At 40.9% G+C, this 18,290-nt stretch overlaps 1 long non-coding RNA gene across 2 annotated transcripts in view; it reads right to left on the bottom strand.

Moving 5' to 3' along the window:
- The window catches only part of LOC125460665 (uncharacterized), a 52,433-nt gene extending 34,345 nt beyond the window's left edge, over window positions 1-18,088 (bottom strand). For both annotated transcript variants that reach the window (XR_007249308.2, XR_007249307.1), the window contains exons 1-3: window positions 16,012-18,088; window positions 9,894-9,983; window positions 4,932-5,002 (exon numbers count right to left, since the gene is read on the bottom strand). This is a non-coding gene — a long non-coding RNA (uncharacterized LOC125460665). The remainder of the gene's footprint in view (window positions 1-4,931; window positions 5,003-9,893; window positions 9,984-16,011) is intronic.
- Between the last annotated feature and the right edge of the window lie 202 nt (window positions 18,089-18,290).

The raw sequence follows: 18,290 nt of genomic DNA, 5'->3' as shown, positions 1-18,290 counted from the left end.
GCAAGCACCAATGACATGGAGCAATCCACCTTTGACCAGCATTTGAAGTCTCAGGACCCTCACTCTGTATCCATTGCAAATGGGCAAAGAGATTCATGAAAACAAAATGTAGTTGGAGTTTGCAAACACATGCTTCTTGTATTTGTCTCTTCAATGTCCAAGAATTCAGCAGATGTGATACTGAATCAAATCGACACTGACTCTGTCTGCTCTGAGTATTCTCCAAGCCGTTTTGCTCTTGAAAATAGCATCATGAATAGCAACTGATGGGAGAAAATGCAGCTCGCAATGTATACTGTTAGCATTGGGCTCCACCCGCTTGTCAGGTACACCCTTATACCTCTATGTTCTCTCTACCTTGCACTGTTCCAACAGCTCATTTTCACCTATTCTCCTGACCTCTCCTCAGTTCTACTATATTTCGCACCATCGCCCACATTGTGCTGGCACCTGTAAGAGGCTGCCCACTCTTCTTACTCTTCATCTCCTGTTGAGAGGCATTTTTGATCTCTTCCCCAGATCTAGCAGGTACTCTTCCGTTGTTAAAAACCAAAAGAACTGTGGATGCTGTAAATCAGAAACAAAAACAAAATTGCTGGAAAAGCTCAGAGGTCTGGCAGTATCTGTGAAGGAAAAAACAGAGTTAACATTTTGGATCCAGTGACCCTTCCTCAGAACTCTTCTGTTTTTTCCACGTGTATTTTGTAATTTTGCTTAAACAATTTTCCACAGCAATAGCTTGGATAAATTGTTTTATTAAGGAAACTTGTTGTATGCCAAATATATACTTCCACCAGCAGAAAACCTAATTCAACAATTAGGGATTGATGTTATTTCACAATTTTGTCAAGATTCTTGGTCCCTATATCTTGAGTGGTTATCAAGGTTAAATCCTCTGCTTGGCTCATAAACATGGAAAAGCAAAGTCAGAAAAGACAAACTATAATGCACAGATCATTGAAGGTGGCAGGAAGGTGAACAGAGCAGTAAGTAAAGTATACAGCATTCTTCATTTTATTAATAGGAGCACAAAAGTGAGGAGGTGATGCTAACTTTGTGTAAGTCACTCATTAGTCCTCAGATGGAGTATTATGTGCAGTTGAGGGTGCCATACTATGGGAAATAGGTGAATGCACTGGAGGGTGTTTGGAAAATATTTACAAGAATGGTTACAGTGATGAGATATTTTGGTTATTAGTTGCTTAAATTCATTAGGGCAGCCTTTTCTAAATTGACTGCCCACTTAACCTTTCTTTTGCAAAATCAACAGCAATGGAATATTGGAAACTACTGAATGTTCAAAAACATCAGGACCCAAAACAATAGTTCCAAATGGGATTTACACTTCACCAGTTCTGTCCTAATACAATTTTGTCATTTGTCTTTACACAATAGAGTAATCAATTAATTTATTTTAAAACCCCTTTGAGGGAGAAATCCCTATTCCAAACGGAACACTAAATGTCACTGACTTACAATAACCCATTTAATGAATCATGAAGTCTTAAGTGACTAAGAGCTTGGGGAAACAGCTCTGAATCCCTCATGTTTTCTGTGGACTATCTAAACACTAAGTGACTAGATTAATAGCTTTAAAAAGAGATTAACGATGATGGACTAAATAATAGGAGAAGTCTTTTATGCTTCTATGACACATATAAAAAATTGAAAGTGAATTTTGGGAGAGATAAATAGAGGCCTCCACTCACAGGGAAAACAATTCTTCCTGCCTGAAGATTTTTCCCTGTAAATTGTGGACACCAAAAGCATTGGTCCATTCAATCAGCCACCATTTTTTTTTACTAATTCTAAAAACAAATCCTGAAATCTTTGATATTGTAACAGTTACATAAAATATCAGGCTTAAAAATTAATTATGTCTGAATACAATAGGACTGTCATCAGATGGGCCAAGGATTGGCAGATGGAGTTTAATTTAGATAAATGTGAGGTGTTACATTTTGGTAAGGCAAACCAGGGCAGGACCTAAACAGTGAATGGTAAGGTGCTATGGAGTGTTGCTAAGTAAAGATACCTAAGGGTGCAGGTGCATAGTTCCTTGAAAGTGGAGTTGCTGGTAGACAGGGCGGTGAATAAAGTGTTTGGCACAGATACCTTCATTGATCAGAACAATGAGTATAGGAGTTGGGATGTCACTCAACTCCTGTACATTTCATTGGTGAAGCTACTTATGGAATACTGCATAGAATTCTGGTTGCCCTTCTACAGGAATGATATTTGTGGAGCCTCCTCCTCCATTGAGTTAGAATCATAGAATCTCTGCAGTGTGGAAGCAGGCCATTCAGCTCAAAAAGTCCACACCGGCCCTCCAACAGCATCCCACTCAGATCCATCCCCCTTCCCTTTCCCTGTAACCCTGCATTTCCCATGGCTCACACTCCTAACCTACACATCCCTGAACACAATGGACAATTTAGCAATCCACCTAGCCTGCACATCTTTGGACTGCAGGACGAAACAGGAGCAGGAACCGATGCAGACATGGGGAGAATGTGCAAACTCCACACAGTCACCCGAAGGTGGAAATTCCCCACATATAGTGGCCCAACACTGGAATTGAACGTGGGTACCTGATGCTATGAGGCAGCAATGCTAATCACTGAGCCACCATCTTGCCGCAGTGAGATTTTTAATCATCCACCACCATTCACGACTGGATGTGGCAAGACTGCAGAGCTTAGATCTGATCTGTTGGTTGTGGGATTGCTTATCTCTGTCAATCACTTGCTGCTCATGTTGTTTGGCTTGCACGTAGTCCTGTTTGGTGGCTTCAGGCTCGCCTAGTGCTGCTCCTGGCATGCCCTCCTGCACTCTCCATTTAAGCAGGGGTTGATCCCCTGGCTTGATGGTAATGGTTGAGTGGGGGATATGCCAGGCCATGAGCTTACAAATTGTGCTGGAATACAATTCTGTTGCTGCTGATGGCCACAGTGTCTCATGGATGCCTAGTCTTGAGTTACTAGATCTATTCAAAATCTGTCCCATTTTGCACTCTGATAGTGTCACACAGTATGATAGAGGTTATTCTCAATGTGAAGGTGGGACTTTGTCTCCACAATGACTGTGTGGTGGTCACTCTTACTGATACTGTCATGGACAAATGCATCTGCAGCTGGCAGATTGGTAAGGATGATGGCATTTTTCTTCCATTGTTTTTTCTAGTGCCTAGGTTGATCCTAGGTGATCTGTCTGGTTTCATTTCTTTGAGATTTGCAGCGATTGGTACAACTGAATGACTTGATAGGCCACGTCAAAAGGCAACTGACAGTCAACCACATTGCTATGAGTCTAGAGTCACATGTTGGCCAGACCAGATAAAGATGGCAGATTTCCTTCCCTGAAGGACATTAATGAACTAAGTGGGTTTTTACGACAATCGACAATTATTTCATGCTCATCAGTAGATTCTGTAGAATTCCAGACTTTGGAACGTGCATGGAACCAGCTGCCAGATGAGGTGGTGGAGGCTGTTACAATTACAACATTTAAAATGCACCTGGATGGGTACATGAACAGGAATGAATAAGAGGGATGTGAGCCAAATGCTGGCAAATGGGACTAAGGCAGATTGGGATGGCTGGTTTGCATGGATGAGCTGGACCGAAGAGATTGTTTCCATGCTCTAGGGCTCTATGGTCATGGCTGGTCAGGGAATGTATACCCATTTTCAACTTATTCAAATGCAATCGTGGCTCTCAAACATGAAATGGGTAAGCACCTGAATGGGAAACAATTGCAAGGGTACAAGGAAAGGTCAGAAAGAGCTAAATCAATCCTGTATGGGCTCAACAGCAGAATTTCTTTCTGTGCTATAGCCTTCCCATAATTCAGCAAGCATTATTTACACATGAAAGCGCAGGATATTAAAAAAGAGCTCATTGAACATCACATTCATTAGTTGGATAAAGAAACCATGTGGAATTTATCAAACTCGGGGTTTGCATTCAGTCTCCACAAAGGACAGATTGCTCAGAGGGAAATATGGCTCATATATAAAACAAAGTCAGCCACGGCCTAGACTGAAAACCACAGAACAATATTGTTTGTTTACACCACTGCAGAGCTGTAAAGGCATCCCTGCAAGGTCAAGAAAAGGAACACCATTAGCTGATTGCAAACACATTCCACTGGGAAGCTCTACAGGAAATCAAAACACTGCAAGCCCAACTCCATGCTGGGAGCACGAACTGCTCATCAGCTTATCTGCTCTCAAGGCTGATAGCAACGAAGTGGAATTTATTTTCAAACTTACAACATATCATTTTAGAGTTGAGCACTTATCTGTCATGGTGCCTAATTATCTGTGGCTCTGTGTTGATTGTGGAGGTTGAATGAGGACAGGCCAAACTGGAACACATTATAGACTCAAACTCACAAAGATTGAGCCCAAGGTATTAGTACTTCTGCCACTTACTGGCAATCATTACAGTGACTCTCAGCAGCTGATCCTCAGGCTACAGCATCAACAACGACATTCCTTTCAGATGCCTTAATTTGTTGTCTCTGTTTCTACATCCTGTCCACAACCATCCCCAACTTTCACTGCTGCTTTTTTTCCGGAGGTGTAAAAAGGTGTAAAAAAGACAGAGTAAGGCAGGGAAGGCAAAAAGAGGAGAAAGGAAATTTAAGAGGAAGAGGGTTCGGTGGGGGGAAGCAGTCAGAAGTTGGATATTTGCTGATGATAGCAATATTTAGTAGCATTTGCAACTCCTCAGTTCCTGAACCAGTTCATGTCTGCATCCGGCAAGACCTGGGTAACATCCACAGTTGCACTGATAAGTGTCAAGTAATATTCACAACATGGAAGTGCCAGGCAATGACTGTCTGCAACAAATTAATCTAATCAAATCCCCTTAATGTTCAATGGCATTACCATCGACCAGTAACATAATTAGATGTGCCGTGCCTACCAGAGCAAGCCAAAGATTGGGAGTTCTGTAGTGAGTAACTCATTCCATAATTCCTAAGGCGATTCACCAATCTGCAAAATTAATGGTTAATAATTAGGTTGAGTTCAGTAATTATCAAATAATCAGAGCACATTAATCAATTAACCTAAAATTATGTTTCTCTGCTTAAACTTATTCGATGTAGGACACCAGTATCACATGACCAACTCTGTCTGTAGTTGACAAGTGAGGCTCAGTGTTACACTTTGCAGTTTATCACAGAGTACCATTGTGAAATCTCCAAGGTTGAATAAGCAAACTCCAAAACACTGTATTCTTACATCATTAAACACTTTTACCAAATGTCTTCCATCGTCGTCTTGTAAAGTGATGTGCTTTGGAAAAAATAAAAAGACAAGGGAGTACTTAATGAATGGCAGGATACTAGGAAACCCAAAACAAACAGAGGGATGTTGTTGCACTTGTTTACAGATCCCTGAAAGGAGCAGGACAGTTTACAGGGTGGTTGAGAGGGTATATGGGAAACTTGCCCGTACCAGTTCAGGGATAGGATATAAGAGCTGGGAGGTTTTGTTGGAGCTGTACAGTAAATTGGTTAGGCCACATCTGGAGTACTGTGTGTAATTCTGGTTAGTATATAGGAATGATGTAATAGCACTGGAAGAGCTGCAGAGGAGGTTCACCAGAGTTTCAGCGATCAAGAAAGGCTGGACAAGCTTGGGTTGCTTTCTTTGGAGCAACAAAGGTTGAGGAGAGACCTGATAGATGTATGTAAGGAGACATGGACAGGGTGGGTAAGAAGCAGCTGTTCCCCTTAACTGAAGGGTCAATAACAAAAGGACATACTTAAAATGAAAGGCCGGATATTTAGAGGGGATTTGAGAAAAAGTAATTCACCCACAGGATGGTTTGGTCTGGAATGTACTGCCTGGGAGAGTAGTTAGTTAGGTAAGCTTATGACTTTTAAAAAGTATTTGCATAAGCACCTGAAATGTCACAATATTCTAGGCTATAGGAGCATGTGCTGGAAAGTAGTACTCGTGTAGATTTATGTGTTATTGGCAGTACACACTCGACTGGCCAAAGGACGTCTCCTGTATTATATGATTCTTTCAATCTTAAGTGTAGCTTGTGAGGTCTATTGTGTGTAGAATGACAGCCTTGAATTATCATCCTCAACCTGTGTTTTAACTTAATTTAGTTTTTAATTTGTAAAATCTTAAATAAAAGCAAGATTACTCATCGTTTTAGACGTCCAAATATTTTTCTGAATAGGTTCTGCCTGGAAGTCAGTGGTCAGTGGTGTTCCACAGGGCTCTGTCCTTGGGCCTCTACTGTTTGTAATTTTTATTAATGACTTGGATGAGGGGATTGAAGGATGGGTCAGCAAGTTTGCAGACGACACAAAGGTCGGAGGTGTCGTTGACAGTGTAGAGGGCTGTTGTAGGCTGCAGCGGGACATTGACAGGATGCAGAGATAGGCTGAGAGGTGGCAGATGGAGTTCAACCTGGATGAATGCGAGGTGATGCATTTTGGAAGGTCGAATTTGAAAGCTGAGTACAGGATTAAGGATAGGATTCTTGGCAGCGTGGAGGAACAGAGGGATCTTGGTGTGCAGATACATAGATCCCTTAAAATGGCCACCCAAGTGGACAGGGTTGTTAAGAAAGCATATGGTGTTTTGGCTTTCATTAACAGGGGGATTGAGTTTAAGAGTCGTGAGATCTTGTTGCAGCTCTATAAAACTTTGGTTAGACCGCACTTGGAATACTGCGTCCAGTTCTGGGCGCCCTATTATAGGAAAGATGTGGATGCTTTGGAGAGGGTTCAGAGGAGGTTTACCAGGATGCTGCCTGGACTGGAGGGCTTATCTTATGAAGAGAGGTTGACTGAGCTCGGTCTCTTTTCATTGGAGAAAAGGAGGAGGAGAGGGGACCTAATTGAGGTATACAAGATAATGAGAGGCATAGATAGAATTGATAGCCAGAGACTATTTCCCAGGGCAGAAATGGCTAGCACGAGGGGTCATAGTTTTAAGCTGGTTGGTGGAAAGTATAGAGGGGATGTCAGAGGCAGGTTCTTTACGCAGAGAGTTGTAAGAGCATGGAATGCGTTGCCAGCAGCAGTTGTGGAAGCAAGGTCATTGGGGTCATTTAAGAGACTGCTGGACATGTATATGGTCACAGAAATTTGAGGGTGCATACATGAGGATCAATGGTCGGCACAACATTGTGGGCTGAAGGGCCTGTTCTGTGCTGTACTGTTCTATGTTCTATGTTCTATGTTTATTATTTCATTTACACTCTATATTTTTGAGTATTACCTGCTCTGTAATTTCTATATTAATTTTAAGATTCTATGAACTCAAGTAACTTTGTTTAAAGCATCAACAACTACTATTAAAAAAAATTGATATGTACCTAACTTAATGACAGTTCTACATGCACTACTGATACTTGACTTGGGGCAAGCTATCATTAAAAAGTATGACAGCACATACCCCCTTAATGCAAACAAAAAGCAAATAAAATATAATAAAGCGTCCATGATATCAAAAGTAAGTTATAAAATTTAGTAACAGGACAAACTGTAACGATAGGACAGTAATTGACAGCTTAGGGAAACAGTTACATGCAAATTGGAAGTGACATCAATTATGACCAGCATCCTTAAAGAGCAAAATATGAATTAATCACATTTTATTTAACCAGTTAATTTGAAAGTAGCCTCACTTCACTTAGACCAATAAGAATACAATATTGTCACTGATTGTACTCATGGGTTGTGGCTTTTGTACTACAGAGGTTGTCTCCCTACTCCTGGGCCACATGCTCCAGAGATGTATCACAACATCTCTAAGATGCTATTACACACCTCTGAAGCAGTTGGGACTTGAATCCAGGCTTCTGCAGCCCAGAGGTAGGGACAATGCCACTATGCTATAAGAGCCGTCACAACATCTCTGAACAGGTTGATTCAAACACCTTGCACATGGTTTTAACTTGTGAAGAGTTCATAAGCATCACCTTTCAGCGGCGAAAGTACACATTAAGTTAAAACTGAAGACAAAAGCCTGCTCTCTATCCAAAGCTGGAAGACTGGAGGTTGGCTAAAGTGATGCCATTATTTAAGATGAGTTTTAAGGAAAAGCCAGGGAGCTACAGACTGGTGAGCCTGTTATCAGTGGTGCACAAGTCATTGGAGGGAATCCTGAGAGTCAGGATTTGTATGAATTTGGAAAGGCAAGAACTGATTATGGATAAACAACAATGGCTTTGTACATAGGAAATCGTGCCTCACTAAATTGATTTGAGTTTTTTGATGAAGTAATGAAGGGGACAGATGCGGTCAGAGTGGATAGACTTGATCTACATGGATTTCAGTAAGGTGTTTGACAAGGTTCCTCATGGTAGATTGGATAGCAAGGTTAGATCACATGGAATACAGGGAGACGTAGCCATTTGGATACAGAACAGACTCAAAAACGGGGTGGTGGTGGAGGATTGTTTTTCAGACTAGATGCCTGTGAGCAGCAGTGTGCCACAAGAATTGGTGCTGGATTCATTGCTTTTCACCATTTATATAGATGATTTGGGTGTGAACATAGGAGGTGTGGTTAGTAAGTTTGCATGACACCAAAATTGGAGGTGTAGTGGACAGTGAAGAAAGTTATCTCAGAGTACAATGGGACTTTGATCAGACTGGCCAGTGGGCCAAGGAGTGGCAGATGGAGTTTAATTTAGATGAATGTGAGCTGCTATATTTTGAAAAGACAAATTGGGGCAGGACGTATACTCTTATGGTAAGGTCCTGGGGAGTGTTGCTGAACAAAGGGACCTCTGGGTGCAGGTTCATAGTTCTTTGAAAGTGAAGTCACAGGTAGATAGGATAATGAAGAAGGTGTTTGGTAGGCTTGCCTTTATTGGTCAGTGTATTGAGTATAGGAGTTGGGAGGTCATGTTGCAGCTGGACGGGGCATTAGTTAGGCCACTTTTGGAATACTGCTTCCAATTCTTGTCTTCCGGCTATGAGAAGGATGTTGTGAAACTAGAAAGGGTTCAGAAAAGCTTTACAAGGATGCTGCCAGAGTTGGAAGGTTTGTGTTTTAGGGAGAGGCTGACTAAGCTGGGGCTTTTTCCCCTGAAGAGTCAGAGGCTAAGGGGTGACCATATAAAGGTTTATAAAATCATGAGGGTTATGGATAGGGTGAATAGTCAAGGTCTTTTCCTTGGGGCAGAGAAGTCCAGAACTAATAGGCATAGGTTTAAGATGAGAGGGGAAAGATTTAAAAGGGCTCTAAGAGGCAAGTTTTTTCATGCTGAGGGTGATGTGTGTATGGAATTAGCTTCCAGAGGAAATGGTGGAGGCCGGTACAACTGCAACATTTAAAAGGCATCCTAATGGGGATATGAATAGGAAGAATTTAGAGGGATATAGGCCAAATGCTGGCAAACAGGACTAGATTAATTTAGGAAATCTGGTTGGCATGGATGTGGTGGACCGAAGGATCTGTTCCATGCTGTAGAGCTCTACGACTCTATGTATTTTTGCTACTAGCCTTTTTCTTCCTGACATAATATATAGGCAGAAACCAGGTTCAGTCAAGTGTAGGGCTTATTTTGATACTTGATAGTCCAGAACGTATGTTATATTTGTAACAAATGCTGAAGGAACCATTCCACTCAAATATAAGAATCCTTTTGTGTATTGATACAGGAAATTTTCTTCTGAGTTAAATTTAGTTCTAACATCAAAATAACAAGAAGAAAAAGGCAACAACTTGAAAATTTATCTGTAGATTTTGTTTAGGAGTGAGAATAGCACTTGTAAAAGCTAGTATAAATTGAGAAGATGAAATATTCCATGGAAGAAATGGTTCCTTCACTAGTGAAGTGGGTATGCCTCTGTTCTAGTGTAGAAATCTGAAGTTGAATTTATATTCTGGATGTTAGCTTGTTTACCTTTCTGGAGGTATACTCTCAAAGATTATTTATACTGAAGCTCCATTCAGAACAAGGCCAGTATCCTGGATAGGTGAGATTGTAGATACTCTATTGAAGGAACAAGATTGAATGGTTAATTAATTTTCTTCCATTCCATCTTTCTTACATTCTAAGTGTTCTCTCTACCACCTGCACTGACACCCTATTCTTTCTATCCCTGTTTGCCTTCCTGTATTTTGCTGTACTTCTTTCCTGATCTATTGCCTGTTTGTTTCTTTTTGTATACTGTCTCCATGTTTGATTACTTGTTCGCTATCACTGTTTGAGTCTTTGATGTTACTATGTCTGTTTTTCTGTTTCACTTTGAATCCTCAGTCTCTCTACACAGTCTCTTTCTACTCTGCATCTTTATTTTTCCTTCCAATTGCCAATTTTCTCTCCAAATTTGTTGTTCTCTTTATTTCTTTGTGTCTTTATGTGTCACCCATTATTATTCTCTACTTCTCACGGTTTTCTTGCATCATTTTATATACAATTGTTAATACATACTTCTTCCACTCTGATTTTCACATCCTCTTTCAATACAGTTCTTACTGGACAATCAGGAAAAGGTCAGAAATCACATGACACCAGGTTATAGTCCAACAGGTTTATTTGAAAGCGCAAGCTTTCGGACCCTCGATCCTCCATCAGGTGTCACCCCAGTCCAACACTGGTACCTCCACATCATGACAATCAGGAAAAGCATGAGTTAAATGTTGGCAAAGCTCCTTACACATGATCTCTTTAAACATTATTATAACAGTTCAGTCATTTGTACTATTCAGAATGTAAAGAGAGTGCATCACATGGTGCATTGTGAATTACATTACAAATCATCCTAAATTGGGGATTGCATTACAGATGAAGGAAAACAACAGAGATAAAAGAAAGTAATTAGCATAACACAAGGCAAGAATAGAAGACCATGACTGTTCATTATTATGGAAGGATTTACTCCAGTTCAAGAATTCATTGTTTAATGAGACTGGCAAGAGATCAGGAAAAACAAAAAGACCAATATTTTGGGATCTCAGAGATAACGGAAACAAAAAACAAAATCTCACAAGTAACATGGGCCTAAAACAGTTAAAAATTAAATTCTAGGTCCTGAAGAAGAAATAATTTTTAAAAACAGTCAATAACAAGAATAATTGAGCTCCACCAGTTTATGCTGGTGATGTTTTAAGATGGTGCAGAGAGTGGCGACACTGTACAATACTTTTCACTGCATTTTTTAAACAAAAATAAATAAATCAAGTCAAATAAATAATTTACTGCAAAAAGTTCTTATTAATATGTTGTTGTTAATATATCCCACTGCCACATTTAACAGAAAAAACAGGCATGAGAAATATATGGGATAAGATTAATCTAAAATATTGTGTTAACTTTATTTTATTAGAGTGACAGTGATCTACATCATTAACACAAAATGAGGAAAGTAATCCAACGCAATACTGATTCCTCATTAAGTTCATTGCATTACTGCTGAAAACCAATGCGCTCTCTTTTGTTTTCCAAAGCTTTATTAATTTAGCAATAGTTTCAGATATCCAAAAAAAAACCACCAAGCATTTATTGAAAGCATATTTTGGTGACATACCATATTCATTAGTACACAGTCTATGCTGGGAAATGAAACATGTCCAATTTTAAATTGAATACTAGGACGAGCTTTGCCATATCAGATTCATTCTAGATTAGATGCAATATAAAGTTTTCTTGACACTGTGCCCTGAAGTGCACACAACACATGAACTTAATAGATAAAGATGCAGCGTAAATCTCCCTATGAACTGAGAGTATTTGCTAGAATGATCGTAAAGGAGTGGAATGCTTTTTGTGTGGCATTTTGGGAATTGAAGGCACTTCATGTGACCAAGATGAACATATGCAGAATTTTTCACCAGCTTCAGAAACATAATATCCAGGTTTTGGAACTCAGGCAGTAGCTGGATTCAGTATGCTGAATTTGCAAATCTGAAAACTATGTGGATAGCACACTCAGCGAGGTGGTCACACCACAGGTTGGCTCATGCAAACAGATAGGAAATGGGCGACTGTCAAGCAGGCCATAAGAAACAGGCAGGTACTGTTGGAGTTCCCTGAAGTCCCACTGAAGATTCAGTTTTCATTCTGGATATTGGTGAGGGCATTTGTTCCTCAGAGGCATTCAGCATGCATCAAGTCTGTGACATCACGGTTGAGCCAACTGTAAAGGAGGCAAGGAAGAAGAGTGGAATAGCAATACTGATGGGGGATCCATTCCTTAAGGGAACAAATGAATAATTCTGTGGTAGTACAGATGACTCCAAGATGGTATGTTGCCTACCTGGTGCCAGACTAAGGATGCCACAGAATAGCTGCAGGATATTCTTCCAGAGGAAGGCAATCAGCCAGAGGTTCACATTATTACCAATGATATAGATAGGAAAGAGGATGTGGCACTGAAGTCAGAATTTGGGGAACTAGGCAGAAATTAGCAAGCACGATCTCAAAAGCAGGAATCTCTGAATTACTCCCAGTAATTCATGTATGAGTGTACTGAAAACCAAGGCTAAAACAGATGAATATGTGCGTAGACAGGTAGTGTAGGAGGGAGGGCTTCAAATTCCTGGTACATTGAGACTGGCTCTGGAGGAGATGACACCTACACAAGCTGCATGTATTGTACCTAAATGGAGCCAAGACTGTGTTCCTTGTGGGGAATTTTGCTAGCGCTGTTTAGGAGCCTTTAAACTAAGTTTGTGGGAGTGTGGGAACCAGGAGACAATATTAGAGACTGATACCATGGGAGAGACAGCTAGCAACAGAATGGAGAAATGTAAGTTAATAGATGGAGTTGAAGTAAGGGAGAAATGCAAACATTCTAAATCAGGGTTACACTGAATGTATGTGACGCATGGAGTATAGTAGAGAAGATTGATGAGTTAGGGGCATAAATTGCCATGTGGAATTGTGGCATTGTGATGATAATAGAGTTCTGGCTGAAGAAAAAACAGTACTGGCTGTTAAATATTCCTGGTCACAAGGTGTTTGGGAAAGTCGGACAGAAAGAAAAGGAGGAGGTGTGGTAGTCTTTGTTGAGGAGAGCATTCAATTACCTAAATATAGACGAACAGAGTTAAAGACTGAGAGGAACAACCATTCTTAAACTTTATTCAAGAGAATTTTCCATGACTGTGTCCAGTACAACAAAACAAAGTGCACTACCGGACTTAGATCTTGGACACAAAGCAACCCAAGTAGATCAAGTGCCAGTGGGAGCACACTTAGGGGACAGAGGACATTGCATCATTAGGTTTTTGATAAATAAAGGTAGAGCCAAGAAATCCAGAACTCCCTGGATGACAATGGAGATAGAAAGCTGAGATAAAGAGGAAAGATGGGTTTATAATAAGCATCAGGTAGAAAATAAAATTGAGTACAAAGCTGAACAGAAATTGGTCAGACGGGAGTTGAAAAAGTGAATGGGAGAAGCAAAGCAGGATTATTAAAAAGACTGCCAGCAAAGGTAAGGGGAAAAAAATCTCAATGCCTCCTATAGGGACACAAATAATAAAAGGGTGATAAAAGGAAGTGTAGAACCAATTAAGGATCAAAAAGGATATTTACATATGAAGGGCAAGGGCATTGCAGAGGTATTAAGTGAATATTTTACATTTGTCTTTATCAAAGAAGCAGATGTTACACAGGCCATAGTGACAGAGGAGGAAATGCAGCCACTAGAAAGGTTCAAATTGATAAGGAGAAGGCATTAGAAAAGCTGTTGGTATTTAGAATTGGCAAGGTATCAGAACCAGATGGCAAGCATCCAAGGATATTCAAGAAAGTGAATGTGGAATTGCAGAGGCACTGGTCATAATCTTTCAGGATTTCTTGAACTTGAGAATGGTGGAGAGGACAGCAAACCTAAAAAATTTAGGTCCCTGTTCAAAAGAGATTATAATTCATAAGGATAAACCCAGAAATTGCAGACCAACCAGAGGAACGTCTGGGAACATGAATTGAGATTGTGCTAATAGTCACATAGACAAATGTGGGTTAAATATTAGAGAGGCTCTGCATGGATTTATTAAGGGAAAATCATACTTAACTAACTTTCTGGAGTTTTTTTTTACACAGGTAATAGCATTGATGATGATAATGCTGCTGAGGTGGAGTACATGGACTTCTAAAAAAGTGTTCATTATTATGCCTCAGAATAGGTTTGTGATAAAAGTTTTAGCTCACAATAAAAGGACAATGGCAACTTGAGGAGCAAATTGGCTGAACAATAGGGAATAGAGAGCACTAGTTAATGAAGAATCTTTGGGCTGGAGGAAATGGAGCCTCCCTAATGATCAGTATTGAGATTCTTGTTTTTCCTAATATATATTAATCATTCAGATCTTGGTGCAGTGAGGATAATTTCAAAGTTTATGGATGATACAAAACTTGGAAGAATTGTAAACTGTGAGGAGCACAATGTAATATTTCAAACGGACATTCAGAAGTTTGTAGAGTGGGCAGTGAGGTGGAACAGAATTATGCAATGATGAATTTTGGTACAAAGGCCATGAGGAGGCAGTATAAAATAAAGGGCACTATATAAAGAGTCATGAAGGAACAGAGATACCTAGGTAAATTTGTGCATAACTCATTAAAACTGGCAAAACAAATGGAGAAAGCAGTCATTAAAGTATATACAATCCTTGGACATAGCAAGAACTGCAGATGCTGGAGTCAGAGATAACACAGTGTGGAGCTGGAGGAGCATAGCAGGCCAGGCAGCATCAGAGAGGCTTTACTAATAGAAATGTAGAATACAAGAACAAGGAGATAATGCTGAACTTATTAAGACACTAGTTAAACATCAGTCTCAGAGACTTTTGGAAGACTGTGAACACATTAGAGAGAATGCAGAAGTGATTTAAGTGTTGAGAAACTTCATTTGTGAAGATATATTCGAGAAGTTGGAACTTTTGTTTTGCAGAGAACAAAGCTAAGAGGAGATTTCTTAGAAATTTCAAAATCCAGAGACCTGGCTAGAGTAGACATGGAGAAACTGCTCCCATTGACGAAAAAAATCAAGAACAAGAAGGCACAAATTTAAACTGATATTCAAAATAAGTAAATGCAATAAGAGAAAAGATTTTTTTACCCAATGAATGCGTTTAGATCTGGATTGCAGTGCCTGGAAATGTTGTGGAGGCATGTTCAAATGGTTTAATCAATGGGGCATTAGATGATTATTTAAACAGAAATAATGTGAAATGTTAGGGGGAGAAGGCCGGAGAATGTGACTAAGTTATGATATTCATTTGGAGGGCTAGTACAGACATGATAGAATGAATGTCCTCCTCCTAAACTGAAACAATTCTGTGATTCAGTTTGGGTTCAATCTTGAATAAAGCTGCCTTGACTTCTATCAAATACCTGTGGTTCAAGTTGGCAAATTATATTGTGCCACATGTTAATATCTCCAATAGCCAATAATAGCATGCATGCAGCTTATGCATTTCGAGCTTAACTAATAATTATTACAAGAAACTCACAGAGAGGCAAGTTCAAATCAGAATATTGTTACAATCAAAGCTTCCTTTTTTCTTCATTAAACTGCTTTTTAGATCAAAGATGATGGAGTTTAAAGATTGTTGATCTCCTTTTCCAGAGCCCAGACATGTGTCAGGGGGCTGGACACCACGATATTGCAGCTTGTTGCAGTGACGATACTCGTATAGGGCCATGAATTGCAGAAATGAGTTAGACTAACTTCTGATTTAAGAACTTACAGCGTAACCGACAGTTCGCAGGCTGGAATTTTAAGTGTTGTTCGGAAGATCGAAATGTACAACAGTTAATACCTAGAAATTAATTATATGAGTTCACGAATACTCGTCTGGCTAAAGTTAGCATTATTACTACTTGGACGAGAAGTGGTTAGAGAAACATGTCTCTCAACTCTTCATTGGGCAGGTTTAACACAAAGTAGGAGTTTTCGCACCTTCCACTACTACTGCCTATTTAGTTACTATAATCCCTAACTGATTATTTCCACAAGACATCTAATCCCTGAACAAAAAGGAAGCACCAAGTGCAAAAAAAGACTTACCATAACTTTAATCCATTGCACCATCCCTGATGGAGAAGCTGTTTGCCTGCCTGCGGTGACTAACGGGCTATCAGATTCAATGGTTGGATCCTGCTTGCATGATTAGGTGTCCCATCAGAAAACTGACTGCTCGGTGATCCAGAGAAATTCTGCTGAAAATGTGAACCCAACGCCGGCACTGTGCACTGACCACTCGTGATCCTAATTGCTTCCTTGGATCCCATCGTGAGTCTATTTTGATCCATCACACTAATAGGGCTCATGTTTACGTATGGGCTCTTAACCTCAGTGAGCAATGTTTCAAACACAACTGTAAGGTGCCGGCCCAATAAAGTACCGAGCAGGATCTATTCGCGAGGTTCGGGTGTATTACACTTTAGAAACGTAAATTGAAGACTTTTGCTCCCGGAACAGGAAGGGTGCTGTGAGGCATCTGGAAGATGAAGTATGTTAGGACACTCGTGACGATAATATTAAGAAATGGCTATGAGAGACAAACAGTGGCTTGCGTCCAAGTTTAGGACTTGTCTTGATTCAAGCTTTTTTAAAAAATGGAGTTCTGTCGAGTTCGAAGAATTGCATCATACATGAAGGTAAAGGTATTAGGTGAGCTGCTTTCATATGTTAACAAAACTGGTCAATTTCTTCTGCACTGGAATGAATGAAACCTCAGTTGTTGGAGGTTTCACGTTATTTATAGCTGTATTCGGGATTGGTTCCAGTGATTTAGTATCACTCAAGTGTTTCTAATCGGAAGTCACCCCAGTCATAAAGAGGTAATTTCATATCAGGCAGCCCCGGTTCTAAAGAGTCAGGGAGATGTGAAATGTACTTTTCTTTAAAAAAAACAACTGGAATGGATTAGGAAAGAAATGCTCTGATGCTGAATCTGCGGGTTAACGCCGTTTGAGGAGGTTTGAGCAGCGAGCGATGAAGTGGCAGCACAGCATGAGGATACGCCAGAGGCGAGAGAGGGAGCCACAGCAGTCACCCAGAGAGGAGCAGCTCCGAGCGGCCCAGAGCCAGCTCCGGCTCAGGAAATCCCCGAACCAAGAGACAGCACCGTAGCACACTGCCAGCATGTTCCAGCCCCGCAGGCACGAATCACAGCCGCTGCGGAACTTGTGCCAACAGCGCGCCAGGGGCTCCAGGCACAAGCTGACCAGGTTCGGGCTGAGTCTGCTGGAGCTGCCGCACGAAGCCGCCGGCTCCCAGAAACCTGAGCGTGTCCTCCTGGTCATGGAGTGCCAGCCATGCCGCAGGGACTGGCAACAGCGCCCGAGGAAGTTGTAGAGGGTGATCAGGGGGTTCCGATCGCCCGTCAGAGTTCGCCAGTCGCTTAGGAAGGTCGTGAAAGAGCGTTTGAGGCAGCAGTAAAACAGGATGTTGGGGGGAGCTCTGTCTCCTACATAGGACCTCCAGCTACTCCGCGAGGAATCGCACTCGCTCAGCGGCCATTCATTGTCACATGGGAAGCTGCAGCTATAAAGCAGGAAGTACCAGACCTGCGACACGCAACTCCAGCCCCATTTGAAGGGTTTCAACAAATAGCTCCAGCCACTTGTGAGGTAATCCCAGAACCACTTCACCTTGTCCTCCTCTTGCTCCTGAATAGGGCTTTCGTCTGTTGTGTTTTGTTGGGGCCTTGGACATTTGCGCTCTCCATCTGGGGCGAGTAATGTTATTCGTGATTCCGCCATGGTGCTGGGCAGCAGTTTTTCCCACTCTCATTTGGAACCACTGTGCTTATTGGATGGAGCAATGTGCTCTCAGTCCTGGGCTTGTCTTCACAAGGTCACTCCAGTGATCCGCAATGCGAGACTGAAGATTTATTTCCCTTTTGTGATCGGCTCGTAAACATTTCACCGCTCCTTCTTAACTACTGGGTTTGTTACAAGATTTGAGAGCTCAAGACATGTCACTCCAACAGTGATACACACTTAATAGGCTTGAATTTCCAGCAGCATTTTGCTCTCAGCCTCAGATGAACGAGTGAAAATTACTAGGAATTCTGTAAGCGCCGAAGACTGGCGAACAATGTTATAGAACATTCTATTGCCATGACTACATTTGTTGCATCGGCGATTGTCTTAGAATGCCATAACCATGGTTCTTGAACCAATAATGCAATGCAGGAAGTGCCTACAGGATTGCTGAACGAAGGCTTAAAATCCTGCAGACAGGATAAAAGATAGGAATTACGACATCTTTTAACAGAAACTGTCAAAAAATCCTGGATAAATAACTGGTTAAGAGTAAGCCTCAAAGTTGTGGAACAT

The sequence above is a fragment of the Stegostoma tigrinum genome, chromosome 18 (assembly GCF_030684315.1).
Source record: "Stegostoma tigrinum isolate sSteTig4 chromosome 18, sSteTig4.hap1, whole genome shotgun sequence".
Taxonomy (NCBI): Eukaryota; Metazoa; Chordata; class Chondrichthyes; order Orectolobiformes; family Stegostomatidae; genus Stegostoma; species Stegostoma tigrinum.
Note: the sequence above shows the minus strand (reverse complement) of the source record. Positions and strands in the feature narration are given on the sequence as shown.